The sequence below is a fragment of the Hordeum vulgare genome, chromosome 3H, assembly GCF_904849725.1.
Source record: "Hordeum vulgare subsp. vulgare chromosome 3H, MorexV3_pseudomolecules_assembly, whole genome shotgun sequence".
NCBI classification, from domain to species: domain Eukaryota; kingdom Viridiplantae; phylum Streptophyta; class Magnoliopsida; order Poales; family Poaceae; genus Hordeum; species Hordeum vulgare.
Window position 1 is genome coordinate 296,361,061 of NC_058520.1, and position 7,302 is coordinate 296,368,362.

Sequence of the window (7,302 nt, forward strand, 5' to 3'; positions counted from 1 at the left end):
AAATTGGAAAGAGTGCCCACCACCGAGAAAGAAGCGAAAGGCGCCAGAGTCGCTGCTGAAGGTATGGAAAACGAGGTCTGTTTTCTTGGACTTGCCATACTGGAAGATCCTCCGTGTGCCTCACTGCCTTGACATGCATATCACGAAGAACGTGTGCGAGAGTCTTCTTGGTACCCTACTCAACATGCCAGAGAGGACCAAAGATGGGCCGAAAGCAAGGGCAGACTTGCAATCAATGGGCATCAGGGAGGAGCTTCGCGCAAAACGCCCTAATGATGATGATGATGATGATGATGATGAGGCGAAGGACACGGAAAGTCGTCGCAAAGGCAAAAAGGCCAAGAAGATCGAATATGACTGCCCTCCCGCGTGCTTCACTCTAAGTCAGAAGGACATCGAGCAGTTTTTCACCTGCCTCCTAGGAGTAAAACTTCCTTACGGTTACGCGGGGAATATAAGCACATACCTAGACTCAGCGAAGCAGAAGTTCAGCGGGATGAAGTCTCACGACTGTCACGTGCTGATGACGCAGATACTTCCAATTGCAATCCGTGGGATCATGGACGCGCACGTCCATGAAACGCTATTTGGCCCATGCAACTTTTTCGACGTCATGTCTCGGAAGTCGGTTGGCGTGAGGCAACTCAGAAGGCTACAGGAAGAGATCATGGTGATACTATGCAAGCTTGAGATGTACTGCCCGCCCGCATTCTTCGACGTTATGGTGCATCTGCTGGTCCATATCATGGAGGGTATCATCCAACCGTGGCCGACGTTCCTGCACAGCATGATGTCGTTAGAAAGGATGAATGGTGTCATCAAAGGATATGTTCGCAACAAGGCACGTCCAGATGGAAGCATAGCCAAGGGCTTTCTGACCGAAGAGTGCATCTCCTTCTGCACGAATTATCTATGCATCGAGAACCCCCCGTCAACAGGCACCTCGGCAGGCTCGCTGGATGGGGTCACCGCGAGGGTCGCCGCTAAATGCATGTCGACTTCAAGAGTTCACTCGCCGACTTTGAAAGAGCAAACCTAGTCGCGCTACAACACATAGACGTGGTCGATCCTTGGGTGGTAGAGCACAAAACCTTTATTGAGAAGACGTACAATGACCGAGGCCAACAGAGGACGGACGGATATATAATCAAAGAGCACAACTCATGTTTCACGCGTTGGTTCAAGGACAAGCTTCTGTCGTACCCTTTACATGAGAATTCTTCCACGGAAGAAAAACTCATATTCGCCTTGTCACAGGGCGCCGAGCACAACCTGATGACCTATGAGGCGTACGATATCAACGGCTACACATTCTACACCGAGGAAAAGGACATGAAGAGCGATTATCAAAACTCCGGGGTAACGATGGAATCCTACACCGGTAACGACAAGGATAGATACTATGGAAGAATCGAGGAGATCTGGGAGCTGAGCTACGCTGGAGAGAAGGTCCCGATGATCCATGTCAGATGGGCCAAGAGCATCCTAAAATAAGACCGGTATTTCACCACCATGGTTATACACGAAGCCAAATCCAAGACCGCGGGCACAAACGTCACCGCGAAAAATGAGCCATGGGTACTGGCTTGCCAAGTGGACCAATGCTTCTTCATTACCGACCCGTCAAAGCCCAATCGTGTTGTCATGAGGAGAGGAAAAAGGAACATCATCGGAATGGATGGAGTCGCCAAGGAGAAAGACTTTGACAAGTACGGCGACCCGAAGATGGAAGATGACGACGACGATGAAGTACCACACACCACAAGAAGAAGCAGGACCACCCTACCTAAAGGACGTCCGTTCAAGAGAAGAATTCAAGGGGTTCCGGGGCTAAATTATTCAACCACGAGAAAGAAGGCCAAGAAGATTGTTAAAAGATAGCTAAGATCGAATCACGATGTGTCGTCCGCGTGTGTGTGTCAGTGGCAAGCTCAATCTTTGAGGACTGTTATTTCATGTCACTTGATTTCAACCATGTCATATAATTCTAAATCTTTGCACAATGGTTTTATCACTCCATTTGCATTTTCCTCTTCTTTTATCTCAAATCTTAAATTATTACATGCAACTAAAAATCCAAAAAAAAGTTAGTAATGGTGCACCAGGAGAAGGTGCGCCATTGCTATCATGGTGTTTATGGCGCACCCCTAAAAGGTGCGCCATTGATATAAAAAAAAGTTAAGAATTTTTTTAATTTTTTTTCAAAACTAGTAAAGGCGCACCACACACCAGGTGCGCCATTAGTAACCCTGGTTACCAATGGCGCATTCTTAGGAGGTGTGCCATTGGTAACCTGAGTGACCGTAACCGGCGCGGTCCAAAATAAACTTGCGGTTCTGATTCACAAATCACAAGTCTCCCCCCTGATAACCCACAAGTAGTATCTGCAGAAAAGTATCAGTAGCAAGGTAGTGTGATAGAAGCAGTAGCAATAGTAACCAGTAGCAGCAAAGTAACAACAGTAGCAGCAGTACAGTAACAGTAGCAGCAGTGATAGCAGTAGCAGCAAAGTAACGTAGCAAGGACCAGTAGGAAAAGACTCGTAGGCATTGGATCGGTGATAGATGATTATGTCGGATGCTATTCATCATGTAACAGTTATAACACGGAGAGGTATGTAACTAGCTCCAGTTCGTCAATGTAATGTAGGCATGTATTCCGTATGTAGTCATATGTGCTTAGGGAAAAGAACTTGCATGACATCTATTGTCCATCCCTCCCGTGGCAGCAGGGTCCTAATGGAAACTACGGGATATTAAGGTTCTCCTTTTAACAAATAACAGGACCAACGCATTAACACTTGGTGAATACATGAACTCCTCATACTATGGTCATTTCGGGAGTGGTTTCGACTATTGTCACTCCGGGGTTGCCGGGTCATAACACATAGTAGGTGACTACAACTTGCAAGATAGGATCAAGAACACACATATATTGGCGAAAACATAATAGGTTCAGATCTGAAATCATGGCACTCGGGCCCTAGTGACAAGCATTAAGCATGCCAAAGTAGTAGCAACATCAATCTCAGAACATAGTGGATACTAGGGATCAATCCCCGTCAAAACTAACTCGATTACATGATAGATCTCATCCAACCCATCACCGTGCAGCAAGCCTACGATGAGATTACTCACGAATGGTGAAGAGCATCATGGAATTAGCGATGAAGGAAGGTTGATGACGATGGCGACGATCTCCCCTCTCCGGTGCCCAGAACGGACTCCAGATCTGCCCTCCAGATGAAGAACAGGAGGTGGCGGCGCCTCCGTATCGTAGAACGCGGTGAACTCTTCTCCTTGATTTTTTTTCGGGCGAGACGGACTAAATAGAGCTGGATTTGGAGGCGGTGGAGCGTCGTGGGCCCCACAAGCATGTCAAGTGCGGCTAGGGTGGGGGCCCGCGCCTGGTGGGCTTCTGGGCTCACACCTCCACTTCCTTCGCTGATTCTTGGGCCAGTATTTTTCATAAATTCCACGAAAATTCTCCGTAAATTTTCAGGTCGTTCCGATAACTTTTATTTCTGCACAAAAACAACACCATGGCAATTCTGCTGAAAACAGCGTTAGTCCGGGTTAGTTCCATTCAAATCATGCAAATTAGAGTCCAAAACAAGGGCAAAAGAGTTCGGAAAAGTAGATACAACGGAGACGTATCAACTCCCCCACGCTTAAAGCCTTGCTTGTCCTCAAGCAATTCAGTTGACAAACTGAAAGAGACAAAAGAAAAACTTTTACAAACTCTGTTTGATCTTGTTGTTGCCACTATGTCTAAGTCATAACGAGAATTTCAGCAAGATCACAAGCTAACCACATAAGCAAATGACATCTAGGTCTCACGGTAAACTCATATCTATGGCATAATCAACTAGCGATCAAATAATAATAAGTCTCAAACGTCAACACTTCAATCAAAACAACATGAAGCAGTACGAACAAATGGTATCTCGCTAGCTCTTTCTGAGACCTCAAAACATAAATGCAGAGCACCTTCAAAGACCAAGGGCTAACTAAACATTGTAATTCAAGGCAAAGAAGATCTAGTCATAGTCATACTCAACACAGTTAAAAGCAACGCATAAAAATGACAGAGGTGCTCTCTAATTGGTGCTTTTATAAGAGGACGATGACTCAACAGGAACATAAATAGACAGGCCCTTCGCAGAGGGAAGCATTGATTTGCAGAGGTGCCAGAGCTCAAGCTTTGAAAATAGAGATAATAATTTTGGGTGGCATGCTTTCATTGTCAACGCAATGACCAAGAGTTTTCACCATCTTCCACGCTACACATGCTATAGGCGGTTCCCAAACAGAAAATAAAGTTTTGACTCCCCCACCACCAATCAATCAGACTCCACGACTAGCCGAATCCTCGGGTGCCGTCCATACCAGCATCAATCCAGGGGGAGTTTTGTTTGTAATTATCTTTTCGATTTGAGCATGGAACTGGGCATTTCAATTACCGGTCCCTTTCTCCAGAATGATAGTGAATAAACACATATCAAGGATAACACGCCTAGCATGGAAGATACTGATAGCTTCCTGTCACCACATGAGCGGTTCGGGCATGCAAAACAGATTATTTCTTGAAGGTTTAGAGAGTGGCACATGCAAATTTACTTGGAACGGCAGGTAGATACCGCATATAAGTAGGTATGGTGGACTCATATGGAACAACTTTGGGTTTATGGAAGTGGATGCACAAGCAGTATTCCCGCTTAGTACAAGTGAAGGCTAGCAAAAGACTGGGAAGCTACCAACTAGAGAGCGACAATAGTCATCAAAATGCATTGAGATTAACCAACATTGAGTGCAAGCGTGAGTAGGACATAAATCACCATGAACATGAATATCATAGAGGCTATGTTGATTTTGTTTCAACTACATGCATGAACATGCGCCAAGTCAAGCCACTTGAATCATTCAAAGGAGGATACCATCCTATCATACTACATCATGGTCATCTCAAGATTCATGTTGGCATCCAAGGCAAACCATTATAAGCTCCTAGATAATTAAGCATGGCATCAGAAACTATGATCTCTAAGTTGTCATTGCAAACATGTTTCTCCCACAACAAAGCTAAATCAGGAACAATTAGCTAGTCAAATTTACAAAAACAAAATAGATCGAGTTCATACCAGCTTTTCCAGGCTTAGTCACTTCATCATACATCGTCATTATTGCTTTTCACTTGCATGACCGAACAATGTGAACAATAATAAGCGTGCTCGTGCATTGGACTAAGCTGGAATCTGCAGGCAAACACAAAGGAGAAGACAAAGTAATAAGGTTCTTTAACAGACAAACAGATATGCAAGCGAGATTCACTAAACATTGTAACCATGGTCTTCTACCTTGACGCAAAGAATAAGAAAACTATTTACACGGGAAAGCTCCCAACAAGCAAAAGAAGAAAAAGAATATCTTTTTGGGTTTTCTCAGACTAGACAGACACATGAAAAGAAAACGAGAAAAATAAAATAAACTAGCATGGATGATACAGTGGCAAAGTGTGAACACCGACTAACAAAGTGAACGCATAAGCAAGAATATAAAGTCGGTGAGAAACACGTACTCCCCCAAGCTTAGGCTTTTGGCCTGAGTTGGTCTACTCCCATGGATGGTCCGGGCGATACCCAAAATCATAATGGGTGTTGTACGGGAGCGCTGCAACCACTACCTGAATAGCTGCCTCACGGAGACGAGCAGCCTTTGCCTCCCTCTCATACTCCTCTGCCTCTCCTCTGGTTATGTAATATCTTCGTTTTACCTGAAAGTCGAAGAAGGCAGGAGCAGGAAGGGTAATATGGAAAACACGCTGCTGGTTTAATATTAAACGGTATAGGAGGGATTCATCATCCCTCTCAAGGAACTGGTAGCGTTCAAAGCGACGCGGTCCAGGAAAGCTGTATGGAGCGGGGGATTTTCTTCGCGGATGGATACTCCAAGAAAATTTGCTTTGCGAGTGGCATAGATCCCACCAAAGAAATCCCCTTCATTAGCGTTATTATTCAGCCTCCTTGCTATTATAGCTCCCATGTTGAAACTTCTATCACCTGTTACTGCGCTCTTAAGAATACTAAGGTCGGGTGTGCAGAGGTGACAATGCTCAATCTTGCCATTAATGCATGTGCCTATGAAGAGGGCAAAGTAATGCAAGGCACGAAAATGAATGCTCCCCATGGTAGCCTGCGTAATATCTCTAGTTTCTCTAACATTTATACCAGAGAAAAAATCTCTAACCGAAGACTTAGGAGGATCATTGAGACTACCCCAAATAGGTATCTTGCAGATTCTATTGAAATCCTCTAAATCCATGGTATACTATTTGTCATAGGGATCAAACAGTACAGATGTGTCACGGCCAACTGAAAATTTGAATCTACGAACAAAAGAGGTAGCGAGAGAAACATACTGTTCACATTTATCGGAGATGAATTCTTCGAGTCCGACGTTGTGAACAAGTGTATCAAACTCATATTTGAAACCTGCCTCAATCATGAATTCATCAGAAGGCCATTCACATGGTTGTACCTGTCCATTCCTCGATTGGTAAGGATCGGGCTCCCGAATCGCAAAACGGGGACCTCTCTTGCTTGAGGAACCTCCATCATAGTTTCTCCTGGACATCTTCCTTTTCTGAAATTTTCAGTGACACTAAGGAAAGTGAACAAGGCTCGACTAAACTTGTAGCAACTACTCCAACAAGTGCCTAGAAGCCATATTACGCATCAAAACTACTTGGGACCAGCTAAAATTAGCATGCAAAGCTCAAGAACTTGGTCACCAAGGCAGCAAAAATACGTGAAGTATAAGGCACTACAGCAAAAACTAATTGGACCAATGGAGGAGTCACTTACCAAGGAGTAATTTCCCCAAAACAGTTCGGAGAATGGTGCTTTGAGCAAGGAGATCGAAAATCCCAGCAAGAAGAGCAAGAACACGGGTTTGAGCTGCGAAATGATTTTTTCTGGAGGTAGGAGAAGCATATGCGAGCTAGAATGAGTGGAGAGGGTGCACGTGGGCCCCACAAGCCTGGTAGGCGCAGCCAGGGGGTGCCCGTGCCTCCAGGGCTTGTGGCCCACTGATGCAGCCCCCGTACTAGCTCTTCGTCTTAGTATTTTTCAAAAATTCCAGAAAAAATCATACTTGATTTTCACAACGTTCGGAGAACTTCTATTTTTGGGGTACTTTTCTACGGGACGCTAAAAGCAGAAAAAAGGGAAAACTAAACTAAACCTATCATTTTTCTTCTAAGCAACCGAAGGTGAAATCTTGGAACAGAGGTTTGTGACTCCTC